A 17,536-nucleotide genomic window follows, 5' to 3' on the forward strand; every position below is an offset into this window, starting at 1 on the left:
ACCAGAGTACTGTGATAAAACCTCTGTATGCATTAGGTAATACAAAAGCAAAATACTGCATGTTGTCAGCCTGTTTGCTGCACAGAAGAGGGAATTCTTTAAACAAAACTCTGCAAAGCATTGAGAAAAGACAACAAAATTGTTGTTTAATTTAATCCTCATTTTCAAAATATAAATTATTTGAGTTTACTTTAGAAAATATTTAGGAAGATTATTTCAATGAAATTTAAAGTATGAGCAGTACTGAAGTAATATAGAATACATAAGGCTTAAGGTTAAAAAACATGCAGAGCAAGATATTAGCCTTGAAGTCTGATGCAAAATTGCAGAAGGGCTCTGCTTATTCTACCACAACACAGGACCTTGTAAGTGCAGCTCTATCCAACAGATAGAGAAAGATGGCATGACAACCACATAATAACTGTGCTTGACATTTACATCGGAGACTTGAAAATATCAGCCGTGATGTGAAGACATTACTCATCCCTCCGGATTGCCTAATATTAATGGAGTATTGTTTCTTACATCTATGACATACAAAAACTTTTGTCAAGTAAATGTCTCAGAAAAATGTCAGGCAGTCTTAGATGTACCAGATTTTTATTTTTTTTATGTGTAAGCAGAAATAAAAAGCATTACATAATACAGAAATGTGTTTTAAAGCAGATCATTGCGCCACTCTTCATTAAAGCTAGAGGCACTCTTCTTTTGAAACGCTCTTGTTCACGATGTCTCAATTAGTGGCAATTGAAAACCCAAATTAGCACACTTGTATCAGTTACTTTGGCAGATTTATTAAACTATTAGCAGATTTATTTTGAATAATCTGTAATGTTGTTTCTGTGAGTTTTACTTTACAACAACATGACTTTAAAAAAAGAAGAAAAAATACATATCCAATGTGTGTGTGTGTGTTTTGAGGTGTTCAGTCTTGATGTGGGACTCCTCTCTCCTTGTCTCAGTTTTTCAACCAAAGAGGATGTTTTTCTTTTTTTTGCTCCCCTTGAGGAACACCAAGGCTGATACCATCTTAAAAGGGGAAAAGCTCTGTCCTACATCACTGCTTTCTGCTGGTGAGGAATGTCTCAGTGGCTCTGGAGGAGTGTGACACAAGGTTTTATCCCTTGGATCAGTGGGTGGTGACAGGAATGACATAGATGAAAGAAACGGACCCCCAGAAGGCTTTCTGTTTAAGGTGTGGGTTTGTAGGTGCCGGTGCCTGTTCCAGCAACACGTATGTGTGTACAATGTATATATATATATATGTATATATGCATTTTAAGAGAAATATTTGCATTTTAATGATCCATATTACTGGGTGACCACTGAGGTCATGAGGTCAATAGAGGAAGAATATAATGAGAATGATGGTGAAATGTTGCTACAATGTGTGTTATCCTGCTTCCTGTTTGATTTGAGCACACAGGTTTCTCAGTTTGATAAGTATGATTCTCCAGACTCTGTGTCAGCATGGGAACAAGGTACGAAAACAAAACGTTCTCTAAATGAGAAGCAATGCATATGACAGACTAAATATTATCAACAATTTAAAAAGAAAATATGCAAGTGTACCGGAAATAAAACAAAAGTTTAGGAAAAAATGACAATGAACTTCCATTTTCAGGATAAGAAAGTGTTAGGTATTTTCTGAAACCTACATGGAAAAAGAGAACCACAGACAACGTATATGAGTTTTTAGCCAAACTTCTGCAGAAGGAGAAAAACTCTGTCAACTGCTCCTCCGAGCCGTTCACAGAGCGTTCTGAAGATCTTTGGGTAGAGCTTGTCTTTTATTATCAAACTTCAAAGAGGGAGGAAAGGCAAGATAAACAGCAGAGGAAACAGCAGAGGTCGTAAAACATCGTACCCAAACACAGCAAAGGTCGTAAAACAATTTAACATCTGGCCTACGATCTGAGCCCGGCCCGTTTCAAATCTCGGTCAAACCGTTTCACATGAAGATAACAGGCAGCTGTGACCTCCAGGTCAGTTCACACATACAGTTTAAAGAAGAGAACACTTTAAACTGACTAACATTAGACTGAATATGAACTAAAGTAACAACAAAATGATAATACCAAAAAATCCCTATCAGAAAGACACCAACAAGATGAGTGATTAAACAAGTGAAGACTTTCTTTATTTTTGAAGAGACAAGAACAGATCCGAAAGAACCAGAAAACTGTTTTGATTAGCCTTGATTATCTCAGTAGCTCATCATTGTTTCATATACTGAGCAACATCTGTGCTCAAAATCCTAGAACAACAAACACATGGTTTGGTATTAAGAATAATAACAATGTAAACAGCTGCTTAGTGTAAAAGTAGAAATGTGTAAAGGTAAATGATACAGGGTTTGCCCAAAATGAAAAGAAAAAACACAATTTAAATCTGAGTTATTTTTCTTTTATACAGTTGTTAGATCCAGCAGCCAGCCCTCACTGTAAAGGATAAAAATTATATACTTTCAAACCCTGTAAAAAATGCTTACTGCTGTACTTTTTAATATGAGGTAATCTAAAACCCTAGAATTTAAATAGTGTAGGTCTTTTTTCATAACTACTGTACCACAACTATAAAAAAGAGTGTTTCTTTTTCTAAGGCAAGTTTACTTAGATGACAATCATGTAATAAACATTATCATTTGTTATATTACCTATGACAGAAACCTGCTTTTACTACTGATTGGAAAATATATATATATATTTGTTTGCTGAAACTGTTATAATCATTCCTGGGTACCAAAATGAGGACAAAAATAAACTAGCAAATAAATAAATAATATCCTTCCTCTATTCAGCTGAGACCAGCTGTAATTCACACTATGTTCAAAGGGTGAAAGGCCTGCCATTGCTATAGCAGAAAAATAAAACGAAAACACAGCACACATACAAAAATACTGGAAAAACACACATCTCCTTTGCGTAAAACAGACACGCTGTGCTCATCATGTGTTTGTTTGACTCTTCTTTTAATAGATGACCCTCAACATCACATAGTATGTTCCTGCCTGCTCTATTTTGTGGTGAGAAAATGTGAAAATTTACAAACTAAAATGGACTTGTGTCCCAGTGTCCCTTTTCCAATTACCGTACCAGTTTTCTATCCCTTGATAATTTCTAGGTGTGTGTCCTGGTGTTTTCTTCAAGCTAATAGCCAGAGGCGCATTTCTTTTCCAACAACTGCACAACTGTCAAACCACAGACAGATAAAGCAGACTTTACATTTCCAATGCAGGATTTCAGAAAAACAATGTTTTTAAGAAGTGTAATGTAATCGAGTCATTTTTATGAATAGCCTGTAAGTATAAACACGTGTCATATGTTGGACTTTGACCCTGTCCAGGATGTACCTTACCTCTCAACCAATCACTGATGGAGATAGGTGACAGCTCTTCCACAGCTTCCCATAAAGCTCAGGCAACTAGTTAGAAATTATTTCCAGGTCACTGTGCTTCCACCCCTTCGAGCCGCATGCATTGCTCAGTGTTAGAATTTTGCTTTTCTTTTTACAAAGACCTAGCACAAGTGAAGGAGCTTAAAGGGTTAATTCTGATATCTATTGATGCTGAAGACCATTAGGACATGAGCCATCGATCCCTGCTGGCTAAATACACAACTGCACAGCAACAATAAAAGACGAGACGAGTCGCTGAGGCCAGATAATCTACGTTTATGGGCCCAAAAGAAACACAGGATGGAAACTTCAGGTGAATCAGATTCCTTTTGCAGTAAAACGAAGAATGCATTTCCAATAATCAAAATAGATATTACACAAATTTCTTTTTGCTCTATGAATATTATCAAGCAACTAAATTGTATATGTATAGCACATTTCAGGAACAAGGATGTTCAAAGTGCTTTACATCATAAAAACACAAATATCAACAATTGAAACATGATATTTTTCCAAATGCAGTCATTGCACATCGAAATCTTGGTTAGCAAACAGGCGAGTGTTTAGATTTAAAGGAACTCAGTGTTTCGACTGTTTTACAATTTTCTGGAAGTTTGATCCAGATTTGTGGTGCACAGAAGCTGAATGCTTCTTCTCCATGTTTGGTTCTGGTTCTGGAAATGCAGAGGATACTAGTAGTTTCTTCTTACTTATCGATGTCTGTCCATTGTTTTCATTCATCTCCATGTTCACATTCCCTTTGAAACCTCGTGACTACTGATACATGCTTTATGCTACTCCAGGATATTTAGCTATCTCGTCTATATATGTCACACCAGTCTATGTATTAGCACACTCTGAAAAATAGTGATTCGATAACTTGAAATAAAATGTGTGTAATCAAGCAGATTCAGGATATTAAACAGGTTGTTTTCCACAGCTTGAAATTTTAAGAGCTAATGCTGTTTTCAGCAGAAAAAAACATCAGGTAGAGATATGTAATTCTGGGAAGCTACACTTGAAACAAATAATGGTGTATAAACCTCAACGGGTCTTTTTTTCCTCTCAAAAGCTCTGGTTGTCTAATCTACCGCTACTTTCATTGTAATTTAGACGTTTCAGTCTAACTATAACTGCAGCTGAATGATACTTCCCATAACTACTGATTTACAAAAAAAAAAAAAGAGAAAAACACAATGACTGAATTCTCAACATCGAACAGCCACATGTCATGTATTGTGTGTCCACAGACACCTTTAGAAAAACATTTGTGTGAGCCCTGAGGAGACCCTCTGCTTCTATATTTTACTTTACTATGGTTAAAAACAATGGCTTAAGACAATTGAAAACAGAATAGATTTCTATACCATAAGTTGCCACAAGTGCAGGATTATTATATATTTAACCAAGACACAGGCAAAAAAATAAATACATTCTGTAAATGTTTGAATTATTCTACAAGCCGTACAGCTCTATAAGCATAATTTATATTTCTATACAGTGCCGAATAATGTCTGCAGCAGAGTGCTGTAATAGAAGGAGCCACATCTGAGGATTAGATTGCTTATTTTATAATACAGCAATTTGGTTGTTAGCGAGGGCGATAAATCTTCTCTGATTGGTTCTCACATACAGAATGAGCTCCGAGACTGCAACTCAAAACCCTCCAATCCACTCGAGGCGCAATTCTGAGTGGAAAGGCCAACAAAATAAACATTTGTGCATTGTGCAACTGAACCTGTCTGTAGTTATGTTTACAGACTTTTCTATGCTTATGTAATTGATAAACTTGGCATAGTTTTATGGATATTTTATAAGGGACAAATGAAGATACCTTAGCTAATTCACCTGCCCTTAATCATTAAGGACTGGAAAAGTTTTCATTTATACAAAATTTATATTTTGTAAATAACCAGTTAAACTATTATATTACAAATTATATACTACTTATTAAATTCTATTGCAAAGTCATTTTTTTTTCTATAGAAGAAGAAGAACCATGATTTAGGAACTATGTAATTAACAAATAATGATTTTATCATTAATTAAAATAGAATATTGTATTCTGTATACAGTATTGTATGTTCAGACATCAATATAATTAAAACACCTCTGTAATGAACGATTAAAAAAAAATCAGTCATAAGAAAAGGCGGCAAACTCTGCGTTATGTTTTAGATTTAATTGACATTACTTTATAATTAAATAATCATTATCACTTTCAAAACATTTACTCAAGAGAGTGATAAGGTTAAGTGGATTACCAGTTTGTTCCCCAATTCATTTCTTTCTGGGTTTTTTTTTTTTTTTTTACATTTAATGCACCATAAATATTCATGAACTACTTTTCATTAGAATTAGAATTTATTCAAGGATTAATTAATTAATAGATAATTGTAATTTCTTTTTAGTCCCCGATTTGTGGACCTAATAAGTTCCTTATTTGTTCCCATATAACAAAGCTATTTCTGTGGCTCAGTTGTAGTGTTTCACACTCTTTGCTTTATAATAGGAGAGAGAAAATTGTAATACTAGTATGCTATTTATCTCATGTCTATGGCTGTCAGATATTAAAGCACCAAGTTACTTTACAAGTAGACAGATCAGGTTACCCTAACCTTGTTAGAGCAATTCTTCATTGGTCATTTTATATGGAATATACAAGTCCATTTTCTTTTCAGTTGGGTTGTTTTATGGTCCCATCTTGTTAATACCTCCTTTCACCACAAAGAACAGAACAATCCATAGCTCATATCTGTCAAACCAAACACGTCCTATTTTGAGAATGGCTTGAAAAGGAGACGAAAATTACATACAGTGTCATACAATCTGTCACAGACTATATCATTTCTTTTACCTTAGCTTATATTTTTGTTTTTGACAAATACTGTTTGAATGTTTCTAAATGTCAGTACTCACGACGAGATGAGATAATCTGAAGCTGAAGACTTTGTCAAAAATTGAAGCACAGATGTTTTATCAAGTTGCTGTTTTAGTTTAAAACTCCCTTTCTCATTTTATTTATTAAAGGGTCCGTTATTGTAATGTATTGTAGAAAATGAATCTAAGTCAGACTTCCAGTTCAGGCAGGAAGAGAACCAAGTTGGCCAGTCAGGGTGGGACCAAGTTCAAGTCTAAGAGACTATTACAATCTTTAAAATCTAAAAATGTTGCATAAATTCTTGTAATATATTTTTTAAACGTTTAAACCACTATCATACATGTAAAACAATTATGTGGAAGTCTACAGTCTAACTGGAGGTACGATACTATCTTTTGATAATAAACTAAACCGCACCACAGTTAATAAAAAAACTGTGCCATCCCTTTGTCACTACAATAAAGTTTATATTTGAATAACTATATAATTACTTATACAGTTCCCTTAGGTAAGGCTGAAGGAGCTCATGTTGAAGACAAATCAAAGAAACCAGCTTTCAGTTTTCTCTCTACCCCTTCTTCTTTTTTTAACATTGACATATGGAAAATATCATTCTCATGTCAGTGTGTTTGAGATCTTTCACTAATGTGAACAAAGTCATAACCAAAGGAATAGTGAACTGTTTTATATTCTTTCCTTATATCATTACATTTTAGTGTTGAGCCATTGAAATTATACACACAGACTCATCACAAATTGAACATAATGAATGAGCCCGCGTCTGTAGTTGAAGGCCCGTTGAAAGCCAGGATAAGGCACGAGTTGAGTCTGTGCTGCTGCCAAGAGCTGAGATGCTGGATTTTTGGAGTGTTTAACTGGGCAGAATGGCACATTGTAGGACCAAGAGATCAGCAGACATTAACACAGACATTAACACACTACTTGCCCAAAAATCTGTGACATACACGTGCACACGCACACGCGCACACACACAACCCTCCCCCCCCTCCACACACACACACACGCACGCACGCGCGCAGGGACGCACACACACGCACACACACCCACACACACATACGCAGCAGACAGTGACTAGCTCTTTCTCCTAAATCATCAAAAGAACGTTGTGGAGGTGTTGTGTCAGCTGGTTGTGAAAGAAATGGGAAAAAGAAAAAAAAAAAAACATTTAAGTACATTTAATGATTAATAATGTGGTTGACCACAATGTTGGGAATCCAAATTTGCAGCTATGTATTTATTAATATTTATAATTAAGAGTTTATTATTAATGAAATTATTATTACAGTTCAAGTTTCTTTAGTTGAATCCAGGCACCATCCAGTATCTTTGGAGTCATAAGTCAAACTTGTCAGTCTCCCATGAAGGGATCAACTAAGAATCACAGACAGAAGAAACTTTTCATACAACAAGCCATAATCACTGACACACTTATTTCTAATTAAGTTTTTATGAACAAAAATTTAATTATGAACAAAATAGCCCAACTTTGCAGCTCATTTACCCTATAAATAACCTTTTTTCTCTAACAATTGACATGCAGCCAACGACTGATGGAAAAGACAAATGTTTTGTCGTCGGCTGCAATAAATAACGTGTCCATGCACATTCACCCACTCACGTGGAACAGAATTACTTGGCCTTATTTTACTTTTCAATAGGAACATCCCAGTCACATTGCCAAATAAAATTGTAGCTTGTTATGCTCAGATGACAGGCATGTGTTGTGGGGGTGCCGTCAATTTCCTTAACCACAAAAGTTTTGACAGCGCTAAGCCCTTCCTCCTGGCTCTGATTGGTTGTTTCACACTAAGCTGTGTTTTTCTGCAGACAGCAGTAGGATCACATTGAGATCTAGATCAAATTTTAAATAACTTAATAGATCAAAACTGAACTAGGTCATGTCAAAGATTATTTAGCAAAGTTTGAAGTTCATGAAATCTTCAATTTATTTGTGAAAATACTCAAAAAAAAAAGTTAGTCAAACCTGAACAACAGCAGTAAACATTTATTAGATTGAACTTCAATCAGTTGTCACCCTCACAGAGAAGGCACTCTGCAATCGGTGGCTTTCAAACCCATGTAAAGAGTATCTGGAAATGAAAGCTGCATGACATCCTGGATATAATAAGCATCATCGACTCTGAGGCAGGTGATTGAACTATGTCACTAGTTCGTTTCACAAAAAATCTTCTGCTTCACTAATGGAGGTTTAGGACCTCTGATTTTATTGATAAATGTTAACCTTAACACATAAACAGGTTCACAGGATATTTGTGCTTTCCTACTCTGTCATCTGTCAACACGCTGTAGAAATGAATAATTTAGAAAGTCTTGCGTCAACACTGGACCATTTATAGCCATGAGTGCCTTTATGTTTGGACCTGGTGTCAGAGAGAAGCAAAGGTAACATAACAGTAGTCTCATGCTATTGACACACGGCAAGTACACAATGTACAAGCTGAGAAATATTATTAGATAAGTGAGTTATCAGAAACTGAAATGGAGGGAAAGAGGTCAGAGAAGTGAAAGTGTGGTAAGTGTGGTAGAAAAACAGAGCCAGAAGCAGGAGTTCTTATAACCAGCAACGCAAGTTCTTCAGATTTTATACCTTTTAACTAAATCAGAATAAAGATAAGAAAACTAATGCTAGTTTAATGAATGGAAATGAAGATCAGGGTCTCATCTTTGCTTTTTGAAAGTGCAGGCATAACAGGGATTCTGTGCCCAACTGGATTCAGTTTTTGAAACTTTTGGCTACAAAATTATTTAAAAAATGTGTGTGGTGGTAGAGTGAATGCTTCTGCCATGTTTTCCATGGTAACTTCAGAGTTTAGAGTCTAGTATGTAAATGAGAGCAGTTGTTTTATAAAATATTTTTGATGTCCAAAGATAACAGACAGACAGACAGAGAGAAAAATAAACTGTTTGAGTTAAATTTTATTAATTGGTTCAGAAAACTGACACCTAATTTCCACAGATCTACATAAAACATGTTGGCAGAGGTTTGGTCTATAAATCAAGGTCATATGAAGAGTTTTCTATAATATTCAAGGCGCCCAAGCAGATGGGGTGCAAAGCCTTTCTTGTCTATTCCCAGTCTCATCCCTCAGGAGCCTAATCCATCATCTTCTGCTCTGTCCTGGCCCCGCCTTCTCATTAGGAGGGACATGTTTGAAACTCTATCCCCCTCTTCACTTCTCGAAACTAGAAACAACACTTGACAAATTTAGAGAGTCAACTCCTCTGATGTGCTTTCTCGTTAAATGTTTTTATCGTCTCTTCCTCTCTGCTAATCATGTTGAATTACATCGACTTGGTAATTAATGGCTTCAAAATGTACAAGTATGCCAGCTCATGAAAAACTAATCTTTGGTGGAAAATTGGACTGAATTGTGGCAAGCTGCTGAACAGAGCTGCATAAGTAATATTGTGCTGCATGTTTAAGGTTGTTGTGTTCATGAGTGTCAGCTTATGATCCTGTGTTATGTTCAGACTTCCTTTGGTTCGTTTCACTTTCTTTCTTCTGCTTAGACCTGGTGTTAATTTAGTTGGAAGTTTCCAGTTTTTCTTTGTCACATCCTTGTTATTGTCGTCAGTTCTGCTCCTTCTGTTGTTATGTGTCGTTGTTTGAGGTTGGCATTGGATTTGTTTTATCAGTTTTTCCTGCCAAACTTGAAGTGGCCCAGTTATTTGCGTAGGTTCTGTTATAGCATCATTTCCATCACGACTAAAAAACATTTCGTCACGGAGATCAGAAAAAAAAAAATTATGAGATTAATGGCTGCAGGAAAAGCACCTGAGCAGATAGTCCAACTATTTTATAAAATATTTTTAAAAAGTTTTGGTTCAAGATTTTGAAAATAAGCACTTTTAACACTTTTGTTGGCAGTATGTTCTGTATAACTGTTGTTTATGCTTCATGACCAGAATGAAATTAAATAAATGTTTCATATAAAAGTTGTTATAGCTGTACTTTTATTATTTTATATCAGAAAGAAATACTGTTTGACTTCTGTTTTAAAAAAAACAAAGTCTTAGCAGCATGATATGGTAAAACTCAAGCGAATCATTCTTTGTCAATTTCCTACTGGCTCCTGCTCACTTTAGATAAAATAATATATGAATCTTAGTTTGGGTTTTGGCCACCATTTCCAAGACTTCTACAGTGCAGATCCCTGTTTGCTTTGGAGTCAAATTTGTAAAAGAAAAACGTCACCTGGTTACAACTGAATGGCAAAATGAAAACAAAAACAAAAAAAGAGAGAGAGAAAATGTCTACGGAAGCTTAAGATCATGGAGTCAGGGCAAAATTGGAGTAAAGCCTAAACAAAATGACAATTTAACAAGTCACAGTTTCCCTCAAAGTCCATAGTTTAGCCTATGAAAGATGAAAAATCATAAAAGGAATTTAGACAGGCCCAATGAATATGTGTGGCTTTGAAGCCGTTGTTGTGTGAACGTGTGCAGATGAGAACGTGGGAGGTGTCTTGTGTGTGGATCTGCATGTGTGTATCTGAAAGTGTTTGCTGATGAGGGGGACATTTGTGTGCTCAGTTTGAGGTTCATCCACCAGCATCTGGGATGGCTTTCTTGAAAAACCCTCCAACACTGCCAGCCAGCATCAGCCTGGCAGTGTAGTTACAGTCCCTCCACATGTGTAAAAATCAGTGCGTGTGTGTGTGCGTGTCAAACCGAAGCCATTACTCTTCACACTCTGCAGGATTTCAGTGCTCCGCACATGCACCCCGGATTCATCGCCTTAGCAACCAGTCGATTGAAAGATGATGAATCATGCCAAAGAGTGCTAATTTCTTTGCAGTTGTCAAACATGAACAATAGGTGGTATAAAGTAGCCACAGAAACGCTACTGTGTGTGTGTGTTTCAGCTTTGTGGGTAACCACGATGAAACAAAGGAGGAAAAAAGTCAAGGCAGGGTAAATCAAGGCTAATCAAGGAACGTGGCAACAGAAAGGAGCGGGGGCAACCCAGTGAATGTGGTTTATGCAGCTGTTATACATGTGATTACACACAAAGGGTTCAGCTAGGATGTAAAAATAGGTCCAAGTGCCAAGAATAGTTCGACCACGGAGGTTTCATGTGAGATCAGATGCTGCTGATGCAGAATGATGTGATTTCCTGCACTAAAGGAAACATTAACAACACCTCTGACCTCATCTCATCCGTACTTAAGAAGACTAAAAGGTCCAACATGTTTTTTCTGGAGAAAGATCAGCGTTTTTTGATTAGGGGGAGTGCCCAAGGGATCCCTTTAATACACAGTGTCACCACACGGTAATAGCAGCAGTGTGAAGGATACTGATTTAGAAACACAGACATGCATCAGATACAGAACAGCCATTGCTCAGCTGAGGCTCGGCATCCTTGACCATGTGAATAATGCATTAAAAAAGAGCCAGCTGGACAGCCACACGTAGCCTAGATGGGCTGGTACTAATTCAGCAACAAGATGCAAACATTGCCTCAGTTGATTCCTGTGGAATCGATAATGAAGCAGAATATGAACAGAGAATCGTAATGGGCAGTGCTGAAGGCAAACAGCGCCCACTGCTGGTATGTATGCAGAAGGTTGTGCAACAATGGATATGTTGATTTTCAAGACTTTATTTTCCAGATCTGAAGCAGAACAGGGACAGGCGCAACAATTTTCCAAATAGAGTTGAAATACATTCTGAAAAACAATGGATCATCAGTTTACCTCGAGGTAAAAAGTATAAACAGTAACAGTGACATCAGTGCTGTGTTTAACAAAAATTCTAATACACACCACGTCAAATTAGGTTTTCGGATTGTTTGCACAATTTTCAGAAAGTGTTGAACCTTTTTTAAGATCATTGTATGGAAATGCATACCTTATTACCCAGCTCTCTTTTTATCATGACAGTACAGGTCATTTTGTCTTGTAAAAGACAGAGCTCCTACGCCATTGATAAGTGTACAAAATGTTGTTTATTCACTAGAACTTTTAATGTACCCCTAATCAATTTATTTTAGCCTAAGCTTTGTGCTGTCCTTCAAGTTTTCCAAAACTCCTTGCTGATTCTGAGAAACTACTCCCAAGCTAAATAGAAGTTCAGCTCATTTCATTTCTTTGTAGGCTGAAAGAAAATCTGATCTGAAAATGTGATTATCAATACTTCCTCAGGAGCAAGTGAAACATCTTGTGGATGATTTGTTTATTTCAAAATGTACTGCATACAGCTTATATCAGTATGTTTTTTCATCCCCATGAAGGGCCTCTCTAAATGAAGGCCCCGATCTCAACATGGCTGCCTTGCGCTTCAAACTAAGCAACAGTAAAATCTGTCTGTTGACACTTCTGATAAGTTATATTTCATGAAACCAATTGACAAAATGTTTGGTAACATTTTATTTGAATGGGGTGTGCATAAGACTGACATGACATTGTCATAAACATGACATAACATCTGTCATGAACATAAAGCAGTCTTTATGAATGTTTATGACTGTTGTCATGAAGTGTCATTCGGTAAATAATGACACTTTTAATGCAAAGTTGCTCTAAAAGTTGCATTGAAAGTCCATTAAAAGTGCCAACTTTGCATTAAATTACCATGATTTACAAAATCAGGCAAAGTTGGCCTTTCAATGGACTTTCAATGCAACGTTTAGAGCAACTTTAAAAGTGTCATTATTTACCGAATGACACTTCATGACAACAGTCATAAACATTCCTAAAGAATTCTTTATGTTCATGACAGGTGTAATCTCATGTTTATGACAGCATCATGTCAGTCTTATGCACACCCCTTCAAATAAAGTGTTACCAAATGTTTTAAATGAAAGAATGTGAAAAAGGTAAGAGACTGTGATTTTACCACAGTTTGGAAACAATGGAATCAAATAATTTAGTCACTGATTAAAATACTTAATATAAATATTTAAATAAAGTAGGCCTGATTATTTTTGGGTGGCTGTGTAAATATTGTCTTTTTGTCTTTGCTTAAACGAGTATTTAAACAAAGTTAGAATAAATTATTTAAATCATGATCAATGATGATGAAATCATATTTTCCTTCGAACATAAAACTGATCTCAAGATGCTGGACATTGTCTAATGTTATTTTTGCTCTTACGGGCCTGATGATGTCTAACTCTGCGGTGTGAACTGTATGTGGGAGCTGGAGGTGCAGAATGTGCCATGTCCTGGTCACAGTGTTCCCTCCTCTCTACCGGTCACTCAGCAAGAGAGTTCCTGTGGGCAGAGTGAGAGAGCTTCACACTCTGCCCACTCGTTTGTCCTCTAAAAACCACAGTCATCTTTAACAGCCAGCCAGCCTGCGCCAACGTTTGTCAAAGTTTCTCCAGCAAAATATGGGTAAGATAAATTGTAGGTCTGAGTGAAGGACAACCCTAAATTTTCTCCCAAATATGAAAAAAAAGTGATACTGACATATCTGAGAAACTTGTGAATTCTGCCAGCTACATTGTTGTCAGTATTTACACAACTTTCTTCCAGATCTTGTAATGTTTTCAACTCAACTTTTACGGTCTTCTGTCAATTTACAGGTAATAAGATTGCATGTTAAAGGATTTTTAGTGGGATCATAATCATCCATTAAAATTCTATGAATTGAAAATTTCACATTGTTAAAGAACAGGTTAGTCCTCAGGAGATTACACAGTATTAACAAATGGAGAAAACAGTAAAGTGGTGAATGAAATAGATGTTCTATCAAAACTACTCTAAAAGCCTGAAAATATTCTGTGGACTGGCGAAAGAGGAATTTTGGAAGGTGTGAGACCTGGACACTTTTGGGACACAAGAAAAAAACAAATTCAGTTTTGTCCTTGTCAAAGTCCAGATTAACATCTAATTGAGAGGCAGTGCATGACCTTAACCAAGCTGTTCACGCTGCAAATCCCTCTGCTGTTGCTAAATTAAAACAATTTTGTAAAAACAGAAAATGTGTCAAAAATCCTGCACAAATTAAAAAGATTTGTTTCCTGTCATCACACTGGCACAATTAGGTTTAGAGTGGAATCACTTTTTAACATGAAGCCATAATGTTTGGTAATAAATTCTAAATCCTTGCAATTACTTTAACTTCCAGAGGGGGGCAGCAGAGCACCTCCTTCTCTGCATAACGTCTACGTTAACCTTCAAGGGTTTGTGGCTCTAAAGAAATCACAGATGCCAACTGCAGCTCCCACTAACATTAATATTAACATATATGAGGATATCAGTAATCCTCAACTCCAACTTTATTTTCCTTTGATAAAAACAACATTATCTAGCATTTAATGATTAAAAATTACTAATAGTTTGTTATTCTGCAGTGAAACAAAAGGTTCTCAAGAGGAAAATATTCAAGTCAGCAAGTTTACCTGGGGATCTGACTGTTCAGTCCTGAGAAAAGTTACACCTGAGAATCTTCCAGCCACTTTCACAGTTTGAATAGATTGAACCTTAAGATGCCCGACTTGCATCTGGACCAACAAATACAGGCTTCCAGGCCAAAGACCATTTACATGTCTGATGAAAGTGGAGATGTTTGCTCACATTGTTATATATTTTGAATTTACATTTTGGCAGTAATGTTAAACAAAAACCAGGATTTTAATTGTGAAAACAAGTTGTTTGTGGATAACTTTAGTGTGAGAACACAATCCAATACCCTTGTTTGTAACATGCTTAATGAAATATTTGTATTCGTGAAAGAGAAATCAGATTGACTAATATTTATCTTATGTCATATGTCCGTGTTGTTTTGACTGTGCATAATATTCAACAGCAGTTTTCTTCTCCAAATTTCTTACAGAGCACTTTGGTCAAAGTGAATTGTTTTAGAAGTTTATCGTGAATTAATTTGAATTGAGTTATGAAGACATGAGTTAAATTAGACTTCATTTGGTCTCTTGTTTTTGTGCTCGTGTTCTTTTTGTGTTTTATTTTTAAAGACCAGCAGAGACATTAAAAAATGAACAACCTTGAGGGCAAAACAGGCAAAGCGAAAAAGATAAATGCTTTATTTACGGTTTATCCTTTTATAAAAACAAGTTCACAAGCAGTTTTTATAACCTTTTAACTTTCCCATAAAGAAAGGAAACACGCGTTAAACAACCCAAGAAGAAAAACATAATAACAGGTGCCTTTCTGCAATTCTTCACATTCGCAAAAAGCAATTGGAATGCTTTTAGGGAGAGAGACTATTCAGTCTGGCATATTTCATATAGCAATCATTGCATCTGAGTATAAAATAGAGTTGTTTTTTTTTCTACAATCACAGTAACAGCTGACATATCAAGTATCAAATGCTCATTACACTATTTTAATATATTACCTGTTAGGTGTTGGTATTCAACGTCCCTGTACAGTTCTAAGTACATTTTCTTTACATTACCAATGAGCAAAGGATATTAATGTTTCTTGATAATTAATAAACATAAACAATAATTTTCTAAATAAAAAGAAATGGTTAACCAGTACGTAATCCAAGAATTACATTTTACAGTCAAAATATCTTTTTAGAGACATTGAACAAATATTTTAAAGAAGAGCAAAGCAAAGACGGTATATCGTCTTGAGAAGCTTGCATCCTACAAAGTGAGAGTGACCCTTTGCACCATTAAATCCATTACAAGCTTGTGAAAGGAATACAGTCATAAGCTCCAAATCTCTTTAATACAACACCCATTAGGAAAGTGCTGAGCTCTTTACCAACAGCTAAGATGCTCCAGCACTCAGCAACACTCTGGCCTCTGCTCTACATTCAGTGCAATACAGGGAAGCTCTGATAAGAGTCCGTTTGGTTTAGCTGAGTTCAATAACAACATGAACATATTTTGAAATGGTACAGAAAACAAAATATAGCTATTATCTAAAGATGACGCTTAATGTTTTTAGACGGTCACAACAGAAGGAGGTGAAATATCTCCCATTATATGATGCTATATTGTTATGTTATCATTATACTATAATAATATGATATAGGACAACCATTGGTGCAGTTAGTAGCACTGCCTGCTTGCAGCAAGAAGGTCCTGGGTTCAAATCTCACCCTAGGTTATTTTTGCACGTTGTCCCTGTACATGTTTGGGTTCTAAAATGTTCTTAGGTATAAGTGTGTATCTTTATAATTTTATAGTCTCTATTGATTAAGGGTGTTTCCTGATGCTGAAGACAGGCCTGAAGTCAGGCACAGCAACCTCCAAATTTTTGTTAATCACCAACTACAATGCCCTCAGCTTATCCAAAATGTTTAAAAAATCTCTAACAGGATTGTTTAAGAAAGTGAAAGTGGGGTTCTGACTTCCTTAGGGGTACATAATTATTGGGCAACAATTATAGTTCAGAATTATCACTACACAACAAAATAAAAAAATACACTTTTTCCCATCTTACTTTTATTATTTGTATCTGTTTAAGAGAGAATTATGAACACACAACTTAAAACTTCCCAAAAAACATAACAGACTTAAAAAATCAGTGGCTAATGTAGCCATGGTTCTTTGCTTCCATTCATGGAGTCTATGAGTTTACCGATCTGTTGATGACCAACTTTTTGTGCAACAGCAATCAGAGCCTCCCAGACACTGTTCAGAGAGGAGGACTGTTTGTCCACTAAAAGTCTCCTATTTGAAAACTACCTATTGCCATGTTTTTCATTTTTAACTCTTTTATTGGCTAGTCATGCATATGAGTACTTCAATGTATTAAGGAACATTGCCCTGCATAATAATCAGTCTTTTTTTAAAAAAAGATACAGACTTATTTCTGCATCTTGAAGAGTTGGTTTTGAGCCCATATTCAACCTGAAAAGGTCCAAAAGCACCTCATCTTTAGTAATACCAGCCCATACCAGGACCCTACCTCCACCTTGCTGGTATCTGACTCAACGTGGAGCTCTGTGCCTGTTACAGATCAAGCCACACAAGCATTAAGTCACTCTGTTTTCATCCATAAAACCTTTGAAGAATCTGTCTTCAGATATTTCTTGGCCCAGTCTAAACACTTCAACTGATGTGCCTTGTTCAAAAGTGGTCAGGTTTCAGTCTTGCTTACCCTGGTCACGTCTTGGAGCTCTGAATATCTTGTACTTCTAAGTATTCCAAGTAGGTTGCTGTTTTGAAATATAACAGAACTGGACGATAATGATTCCAGGTAGCTTCACACTTGATTTCAAATCCTTGGCAGGAAATTTGCACCTTTTTTGTCAACATGTTACAATCCTGTGGACTAATTGTAACAAAATGTC

Source organism: Poecilia reticulata, chromosome 7, assembly GCF_904066995.2.
Source record: "Poecilia reticulata chromosome 7, P_reticulata-male-v2, whole genome shotgun sequence".
Lineage (NCBI taxonomy): Eukaryota > Metazoa > Chordata > Actinopteri > Cyprinodontiformes > Poeciliidae > Poecilia > Poecilia reticulata.